The following is a 10865-nucleotide window of genomic DNA, read 5'->3' as shown; positions in this document are numbered from 1 at the left end:
TTTGGGCTATTTTTTGTCATTCGTCTGCCCTTAGATGTATAAACCCATTAGACGTTTAAACCTAAATACAAAAAAATGGAGAAAAAAGCCTTATTTCAAATGCTGGATTTCTAAAGGTTCATCACCATAAATTCAATTTCGATTGAAGAGTTAACTTACAGATGGGTTTTTGGACTTTTATCTACAATCTTTATTAAGACTATAATTTTACAAGTATACGTCTCCATAACAAAACAGGTTTCGCTCGCACTTCCACATTTTTCATGTTTTGTGAGCCATGAAATTGGAATCAATTATTTCAATTAAGTTGATGTGACTACAACTTTATGGTTAGCTGCCTTAACGAAAAACGTAAACCTGTGAATGTACTGCTTTCAAATATTATTGGTATTTCAATGCTCAGTGAGCAGTGAAAAAAACCGTAGTTTTTCACATCATGGCATATGTTAACATGTGCACTACATGTAAGTTTCAAGTTAATGTGACAACAACCGCTGTATAACATAAACGGTAGTATTTTTTTTTGCACCTAATGCTCATTTCGACAATCAATGTCTCTACAGTTACTCCAAAATTATAGTCTTAAGTTAACTACTTTTACAAAAATTCAGACATGGGATTGACAAACGGACGGACACAAGTCCAAAAAGGGCCATATAATAGAACACACTCTGCTTTGGGTTTACTGTTTGGTCTTACATTCTGTAAAACTTCTAATTTATTTAAAGATGAAAGTATTACATACATACAATGGAGAGGTAAAGGCTATGATTAATATAAAGAAAAAAAATACGATATCTATAATTACAATTCCTTATTACAGTTTTTATTATGTTTTAATTAAAACAGCTAGGTCTGCATGCTGCTTTTAATTATACACTGTTGGACGTGGCGCTTACAATTTCCTGTACAACTAATCATAATTGATTTACCCGCAAAGTGTGATTTGATCCGTTAATTGACATTTATATGTTTGGTTGATCCAATATTTTGCAAGAAAATACTTATCTAACAATACAATATCATGGTACTTTTATTCACAAGTGTTAACATTTTTGCTTTAAATAAGATTTATACACCATACATATATAATATATAAAACTACAAAAGAAGGATATAACTCGTATCATCACAAATAAACAATCAAGCTAAATTACAGAACTAAGAGTTAAATCAAACTTTTCGTATGCTTTGCTTTAAAAATGATCACGTATGATTTTAGCTTCTCATGGAAAGTATGTGTAGTCAATGATGTGTCAATGATATTTTGGTTTCCTTTGTTTTTTTTCAAATTAAAAATAAGGAGATGTGGCATGATTGCCAATTAGACAACTTTTAAACGTGTATTTAATCAATTATGGGTCACTGTAGGAGTGAATCAAGCAATTATAGGTCATAGTGTTAGTTTGCAAGGTTTTTTCTTGTTTCTTTTTTTTATCAAGTTGTTTGCTGAATGCCTTGTGCTAAATATACTAGTCAACAAAAGAAACGATACAAGGCAATGTATTTTCATAATGAAATTGGATACACTGTACCAAGATAAATAATTGCCCAATTGGTCTAATATTTACAGAGTGTTATTTTCTTATCAAAACCATTGATTTAAGGTAAATACGCGATTTATTTTTTTGGCAGTTTTTGTTGTTTTAAAAATCGTATTTTCACCCAAAAATTCAAAAATCGATATTAGAACTTTAAACTTAAACATGGTCTGCTTAAAATTTTGAATGCCTTTGCAGATATATGAATACTTAATTCTCATCTTCGAAATTAAGTGCCGACTTTTGTCATCATTTTCCGTAAAATAAATTTGACCCCTGTGTTCAATAACACGGTATTTTCTCACTTTCCAATTTGGTCAGATTCTTTTAATCATATGCATTTGCGTTGCAAATGAATGTTTTTCATTGGATAATTGGATAACAGTTTTTCCTATTTATTATATTTTATGATAAATTGGAGTTCAAACTTGTGTATCGTTACTTTTGTTGACTAGTATATCTCATGCATAAACTGAACGAGAAAAAATGCACTTTTAATTCAATTGGAAGGTTCTGTGAGGTATATTGACCGGTATGAAGGAAGAGATATTTTAACTGCTACTTGAAAATTAGGGTATATCTTCTATTGAATATTCTTTGTGTAGGATAATGGCAGAAGTATTGTCCTGTAACAGGCCACCTAGGTAATTGTTGCATAGGACGTACTTTCCATACACAAGGTTGGAAAAAATGAGTAGTAACCTGTGACACCGGTAATTCATAACAGTCAACTAAATTCTGATAGCTTCCGTATCACATTTCAAGGAATTCAAAATAAGAAACTTTTCCCTGGAAATATGTTTCAACTTTGGTACATACTCCATATGCATATTTTTCTGCAATATTGATACATGGAAATTGGAAAGTATATATACAATGGGAAACATAATTTTATTTTTCAATATTTTTATTCCCGAGCGTAAAATGATGATAAATGTAATGCCTTCCTATGCTAACAGGAGCATAAACGAACATAGATCATACCATGAAAAAAATTATTTTAATCCTAAATGGAAAATTCTGAAATTTTATACTTCGAAGCAGACCTATAAGACACGTTAGGTATGCAGCAAACTTGTTCTAGAAAACCAACCGTTTGACGATTAATACGTGTATGCAATTTAATCAAATGTAGACTTACTTTTATAATGGTTTTATTCAATTTCCTTGCAAACAACACCAACAGAAATGTCCGTTTTAATCGCCGGTGTAGATCAAAATACAACAGACGTTTCAGTTTTGATTGTTACATCAGCCATATTGGAATTAACACACGGCTTTGTGCACAAAGCCAAAATACAACGTTTTATTAGAATTAAAATCAGATTTGACAGTTGATTATTTGCTTGCCCTACTGCTTTCAGATAGTCCTACGTGTCGTATTATCTGCTATTAGATCATACCACCTACACAAGACTACTATTTAAAGAATCAGTGAAAATATATTGATTAAATTGACATTCATTTAACATTAGAATTGCTGAAAAACCACCTCGTAATATGATTTAGGTGATGCTGCATCGTTATGCAATATCCCTTGCGACGAACAAATGTTCTTTAAATATTTCAAAGCTTTGGTAAATGCTAATCATTGAAGTTGTTCTGAAGCATAAATATCAGTGAGCATGTACACTTTTCCCAAATGCTTAGACGATAGACCAATATAAGTAACATAGCCCTGAAAATCATGTATTTCATAAATATCATGCAAGTTTCTTTGTAACAAACCTTTTTTTAATTTTTTATCACATCACTTAAATGATTGAAAAACATGATGAATAAACTCATCATAGATACCAGGATTAATATTTTGAACGCAAGACGCGCATTTCGTCTACAAAACACTCAATGGTGAAACTCGAATCAAAAAGGTATTAAAAAGGCCAAATAAAGTACGAAGTTGAAGAGCATTAAGAACCCAAAATTCCGAAAGGTTTTGCCAAATACAGCTAAGGCAATCTATTCCTTGGATAGAAAATCCTTTGTATTTCGAAAAATTAATTCATAATTATGACCATATCAATTATAATTCATGTCAACACAGAAGTGTTGACTACTGGGCTGGTTATACACTCGGGAAGAAACCTCCCCCAGTGGCATCGACCCAGTGGTTGTAAATAAACTCATCATAGATACCACGAATCTGACTATTTCAAACGCATTAATGTTTTAAAGAGTTATTTTCTTTATCTAAGGCCTCCCTGCTTAAATCAATTATATTATATCAATTTGAAAAAAAAACATATAATCATGTACATCTTATACTATAGAATTAATTCTTGTTTGTATCAGCAAATCATTGCCCCCTAAAAAAAGTGGAACGTGCTAACTATAGTTGGTGGTAGCATAGACTACCACAAATCAGAGGGACTTCGGTGGCAGAGGATTCTAGCTAAGTAGTTCATCTTAAACGATCACTAGTCTGTCAGTCTTCAGATGTTGTGATATCCATGATATGGCCAAGGTCGATGTACTGGTATTTAACACTAACAAACCGACAAAACAAAACAGTTCAGAATACATCAATTGATGCAGAAAATGGATATCGACTTTAGAATCCAAAACGACTCGTTCAGTGGGAGTTTGTCAATAGTGATTAACAAATTAGAAGCAGTAAATATTTATTTAGGATCTTCGCTGATCTTTTTGACTTTTTATGAGAAAATAATCAGGAATCCTCTGGTTTTATTCATGTAGTGCCATAATAACTTTTGCTCAATAACCTCTATTTTTTTTTTCATAATTAAATATAGTTTATTATAAAAGCTATTTTAAAAATCTTGTAAAATCCTTGTTATTTAAGTTTTTAAAAGAAAAAGAGTTGCCACTGTTAAAAGTATAAAATTTCGAGAGAGAGTAATTTCACGCCAAATTTTAATTGCTTGTATAAAGGACACGGACCTTTCATTTTTGTTCTGTCAGACTAAGTTATATACCAACATCCCTAAGCAAAGGATCGCGAAAGCGAAAAAGAAAAATAAGACGAATTTAAGGTATCTTTTTCATTCAGGCAACAATTTTTATATGAACAAGAAGGGAGTATCAGTCGTTTTCCGTGCAGCTTGGACTATTAAGTTCGAAAAGTTTAAAACAAATGACATTTCTGCCGGGATGAAAGATTCGAACTCTGTTTCTTAACTGTTGATTGTTCTGTCATTCGGATGAAACAAATAAAGATTATTCATTGTGTATTCTGTCAGAAAATGGAATTTGACATATTTATATTTCTCACATCTTAAACCAAATAAATCTTTCTCTTTCAAATCAATCATTTGTTTTTCAATAAAGCCAATAATTGTGTATTCTCTGTTATATATTCTTTCATGGTTAACAGCTTTGATTGAATATAATCTCTGAACGTATGTGTAATAAAGGTTTATTTTATTTTAAATCAAATTCGCCTACACTTGTCGGGCACCTTAATTATGGCAATATATATGGAAACGTACGTATGTATAGAATTATTTCCAAAAGGTATTAAATTAAATGACTCAGAAATAGTTAACATTCCTTTCAAATAATTTCATTTATTTATGTTCAAATCTTAAAGCTACACAGTTTTACCCAAGTCATTGCATTAAATAAAACAAAATGTTTGTAGATTTGAAAAAAAAGTAAATTTATAAGGTAAAAAAAATATCAATGATAATCCATGTCAACACAAAACTTCTGACTACTGTGCTGGTGATGCCCTTGGGGACGAAACGTCCATCTGCAGTGGCAAGGAACCAGTAGTTGTAAAACTGATCAAAGAAGGTTAATAAGATGATACATCAAACAGGCGATTCGTCTTATAAAACTTTTCAGTGGCGCGGGAATTAAAACAGTTGAACAGCACTAAAAACCATAATTTCCGAAACAAAAGTGTTATTAAAAGTGTATTTTCTAATAGAAGTCTTAACACATCAGAATTGTATATTAAAACAATAATTTTTTAAAAAATATTAGGCGTTCAACCAAGGATTTGTATTTACTATAAAAATCCTTGGTTAAACAAACAAGTATTTAACTTTTACTGGATGTATAAAATTTGGGTTACCGATGATCACGGTTGTGCAGTTTTAGCATTTGACGGGTACTCAACAGCTGTCGCAACTAGCAAAATAGATAGGTGCTTTTGGCATTTGCCAAAATTGTTATTGCAAGAATATGCTCAAAAGTTATGTTAGCACTAAAAGTATGATTGTTACACCAGTTAAAGCTTTCATTATTAGAGCATGACGGGCGAAAGTTTCTATATTATTTTGAAATATGAGAAATGTTTGCGAAGCAACTCCCCTCATTCGATAAGCTGTCCATTGATTTTACTGAAGCATTAAGACAAAATAAACGGACGTAACACCAAAGGGTCAATAAAGACATATAATACCACTGTCTTCAATGTTTCTTATACCATTGATTATAAGAAAGCGTTGTTACCGATTGCATTTGGTCTCTTTTGCTTTTAAATTAAATATACCTGCTACTTCTAAGTACTGAATTAATACTGTCATTTTTGAATGTTTGTCTCGTCTTGCTAGAAGAATGATAACAGTGCGATTAATTGATATAATACCAATCATCGCCAATAGTGCAATCGACTTTGTTACTTTAGAATAATCCTGAAAAAAATAATAATGTAAACACAGCATATAGTTTAATTTATTACAATGAACGATACTTTTATGTAGGTTTTTGTACTAATACTTATTTTAATGGATATAGTCCTAAACAGAATATCATATGGGATGAGCTTGCGCTTGCAACATTTCCAAGTTAGTTCAATATGCACATGCTTTCAATAATGTCACAGCTGTCAGACAATGATAGATCGAAATAAGTAGAAAGATGTTGACTTAGGTTTCTAAACATCCTTTACCCGTTCAATTGTCGAATCATGGTTCACCAAAGACCTATGAGTAATTACTGTTACTCCGTAAAACATATGAAACAAATATTTCAACCAGACTGTTAACTGTTACATTGTCATGAAAATTGTTTGGACGAATATTGTGAAAATAATTGTATAAAGTTCGAGATTGCATGTTAGTTGCGTAAGCGCGTCACTGTTTTTGATATCATGTGGTGTTTTTCGTTGATGGAATCTGTTCGTTGTTGTTCTGTGGTTTGCATGTTGTGTCGACTATTATATTATTTGTTTGTGCGTTTCTTTGTTATGAATGTTCTTGCGTGTGTTTGTGCTGTATTTCTATCACGTAGTGTTTTGGCGATATTTTTTAACATTGTCATAAAGAGGGAGATTTGGCATGCCATCAAATCAGGATCAACCCACCATTTTTTCTTAAAATGTCCTGTACCAAGTCAGGAATATGGCAGTTGTTATCAAATAGTTCGTTTCTATGTGGGTTGGCGTTTGTTTTTGTTACACTTCGGTGTTCCTGTTGTTCCTTTGTTTTCCTCTTATAGTTGATGTGTTTCCCTCGGTTTTGGTTTGTAACCCGAATTTGTTTTCTCTCAATCGATTTATGACTTTTGAACACCAGTATACTAGTCCTGTTGCCTTTATTTACAGCAATAATTTTATTCATCAAGGAAACAATTTTTGGAATTATTTAAATTTTCTCATTATGTTTGTTGTCAAAACGTATTTGGTTCGTTTTCTTTTTGTTTTAGCTTTGGTTTTTTTTCATTCTCTATTTTTTTATTGATTGCCTTTTTTTAAATATTGATAAGGTAACCGTTAGTTGACTTGACTGATTTTTTCTTTTCTTATTGAAAATTTCTGTGCACAAACGTACATGTACGTTTAACATCGAAAGGCGTTGATGCATGTAATGTACATTGATATAGATAAAGAAGGCATCTTTTTGTCGTCTTTCTAAACTATTATTATTTAAACATAGTATTGGTGGTTGGATTTGACATTCCCGACTTAATACAGCTTCTTTTCAAGTAAAACAGAAATTGATTGACGAATTGATATGCAATTACAGAAAATTATCGTTACAAAAGTTCCATAACTAGATGTTATTATTTTCACAAATTTACAGCTATAATTTATTGCTTTCGAAATGTTATGAAATAAGATTATATAATAAAAAGAGTTGAACATGCATTTTTTTAAATTTCTGTTAATGTTTATCGCTTTCAATATCTGTCGCATGCATCGTATCGTAAATAACAATGGAACTACATGTGTAGATATAATGATAGAAAAGTGTATGACAGAAAATGAAAGTAAAATACAGTAAAATGAATTAAACGAAAATAAATAAATAAAAATAAACTGTTGACACAGAGGTTTGTCTCGCTGTCGGCATTAAATTCAGAAAAAGACAATCTGATGGACAACAGAATTGCTTATTAATTCAAAGTCGCTGCACCATGATCTTGTGGGTAGGGGGCCTAGAAATGGTTGACAAACTGAGATGTACAGACAATAATGTAACTTTATAGAAAATATCGTTGTCCATTGTAAGTAGTTCCTATCATATGTGTAACTTTAAATATAACATGGGTACTATATTACGAATAAACACATTTATCGACAATTTGTAGGTATTCCTATGGGCACCAATTGTGCCCCTTTAATAGCAGACTTGTTCCTGTACTGTTATGAATCACAGTTTATGATCAAAGTCAGTAAAGAACCGTCTAAATTCCATTTAATTGATAAATTCAACAACATTTACCTTGATGATATTTTTTCGTTAAATAATCAAGAATTCTCTAACTAAAATGCTGAAATTTACCCAAAGGAACTTACTTTAAATAAATCAACAGCAATAACTGTCCTTTCCTAGATTTAGATATTTCAGTATTACACCAGAAACGCTACACAAAAATTTACGACAAAAGGGATGATTTTTTCTTTCCCTTTCTGGACGCTTGTTCCTTTGGCACCGTCTTTCAGTGTTTATATATCCAAACTCGTTCGCTATGCTCTTGTCTGTGGTGACGTTTTGGGTTTTAATGAGCGTAATCTATGTATTACTAGTAAATTATTATGTCAGGGATTTCGTTACCACAAATTACTTAAAACCTTTATTAAATTCTTTCTTTAGATACAAAGATTTGGTCTGTAAGTTTGGCTGTACCTATAGAAAACTTATTTCAAACAGAATAGCACATCCTAAATTTAATGGTGTTGTAAACCGAGCCCGGAAATTTAGAAACGATCCCTGTAAACTTATCAATCCTTTAAATAAACTTTTTGTAAAAAGTTACCTATTCAACACTGTAATTAAATCTTTGAATATTGTTTTTATTGGTATAAATATTGATTTTGTTATTAGTAAATTAAAACCATACAAAATATTACATATATGTACTTTCACGGTACTACAATCTGTCGATACCCATAGTTTGGCATTGCACAAGGTCATGTTTTTCTCTGACTGTTAATGACGTCGAAACTAAATCCACTGGATGTTGGATGTGTACTGATTGATATTAAAGTCTTAGATCCATGTACATGATTTTTTTCATTAGTTATTGGCTTTGAACTAGTTGTCAGTAACTGCGAGTACTCTCAGATCTGTACTTAGTGTCTTTTTGTTTTTGGGATGTATAAGTACCTGTCCACGTCCACTCTGTGTTTCTATTAGATGTTCTATTTGTATCCATCTGATGAGTTAAGCCTTTTGCAACTGATTTTTAAAAGTTTGTTCTTATGATTTACTGTAACACTACTGTCCCAGGTTAGGGGAGGGTTGAGTCATTCTTTATGTGCCTGTCCCAAGTCAGGAGCCTGTAGTTCAGTGGTTGTCGTTGGTTCATGTTTGTCATATTTGTTTTTCGTAAATCTCCTTATTTTTATACAGTTATAAATGCACATCTAACTGAAGCAGAAAACTTAACATTGAAAATTGCTAATTAATTGGATCATGACCCAGGGGACCGGGCCTTAAAATAATCGTCAAATTAATATGTACTGATAGTAATGCAACTTTATAGAAAATATCATTGACCTATCACAAGTAGTTCCTATCAAACTAACTCAATCAGAAAACTTAACATTGAAAATTGCTAATTAATTCAAAGTCACTGGACCATGACCTAGGGGACAAGGCCTCAAAATAGTCGTCAAACTGATATGTACTGATAGTAATGCAACTTTGTATTAAATATCAATGATCTATTACAAGTAGTTCCTATCAAACTAACTTAAGCAGAAAAATTAACAATTGTTCAAACAATCGTCACCGAAGCCATCGCCGGAAAAGCAATCCCTATGTCTCGCTTTCCGCGACTTTCGTCACAGGCCAGACAATAAATAAATAAACAAATAAATAAATTACTTTATTATTCAATGAATGTAAATGAATGAATAAATAAATTGTTGATTATTTCTATTTAATGTAATTATGGCTAAAAGTATTTTTTAAGTGTGGTTTGCTCAAATATGTAATTTGATCTGTTTGGCTTATATCGTTATTTATTTCTAATGGATTGTCGCCTAATTTGCTTACAAAACATGGCATGCTTCATATTTATATTATTAATCCTGTTCCGTGAAATATATTTATTTGTATGTCTTTTTCCCCTGAATTGTGGGTCCTCAATGTTTTTCATTTTCATAATTTGTTTGGCACTATTAATCTTTTGATTCGAGTGCGTCACTGATGAGTCTTTTGTAGACAAAACGCACGTACAAAACTATAAGCCTGGAATCCTTGTGAGTCTTTTTGTAACTGTATTACTTGTCCCGTAATAAAATTGAATAACCTTTTGAATTTGTTTGTGAGAAGCCAAGTAACTTAATATTTGTATCATAAAAAAATCTATGAAATAGCAAAGAATAATTGACCAATCAAAAGTAACATAAGAAAATTCATTTTTGCAGCCTGAATTTCATTGGCGAATAGAAGGGTTCCAATCATTAGCTAATGTTGAGTTTAAAAAGGGAAGTATGCAAGCTCCAAACATCACACTGTATTATAGTTAGCTGTTTTAGAATGAATCATTAAAACATTGTATTCTATTCCCCAGTACCGGGCCTCGAAATAACAAGTGTCCAGGAACATGGACACACCGACAAAAGGAATCAATAAGATAAACAAGTGATCTTGAAGTCCCCAAATACACGAAAATATGAAATTCCCAAAGAATAAGAAGTTTGATCCCCATTTCTTCTACGACGGATACATAAAACAAGAGTGCACACGCTGAAATGTCTCGCCTTCTTTACTAATCATTGATATTATGTTGATAGTCCTAAATATAAAGCTTTAGTACAAGTGTCACATAAACTTCACATTAACCAAGTAGACTAAATATTGACCAATGAACCATGAAAATGAGGTCAAGGTCAGATGAACCATGCTAACTTTGACCACTGAACCATGAAATGAGGTCAAGGTCAGATGACACCTGCCAGCTAGA

Source organism: Mytilus californianus, unplaced genomic scaffold, assembly GCF_021869535.1.
Source record: "Mytilus californianus isolate M0D057914Y unplaced genomic scaffold, xbMytCali1.0.p SCAF_10, whole genome shotgun sequence".
Taxonomy (NCBI): Eukaryota; Metazoa; Mollusca; class Bivalvia; order Mytilida; family Mytilidae; genus Mytilus; species Mytilus californianus.
The sequence above is the reverse complement of the archived record's forward strand: the minus strand, read 5'-3'. Positions refer to the sequence as shown.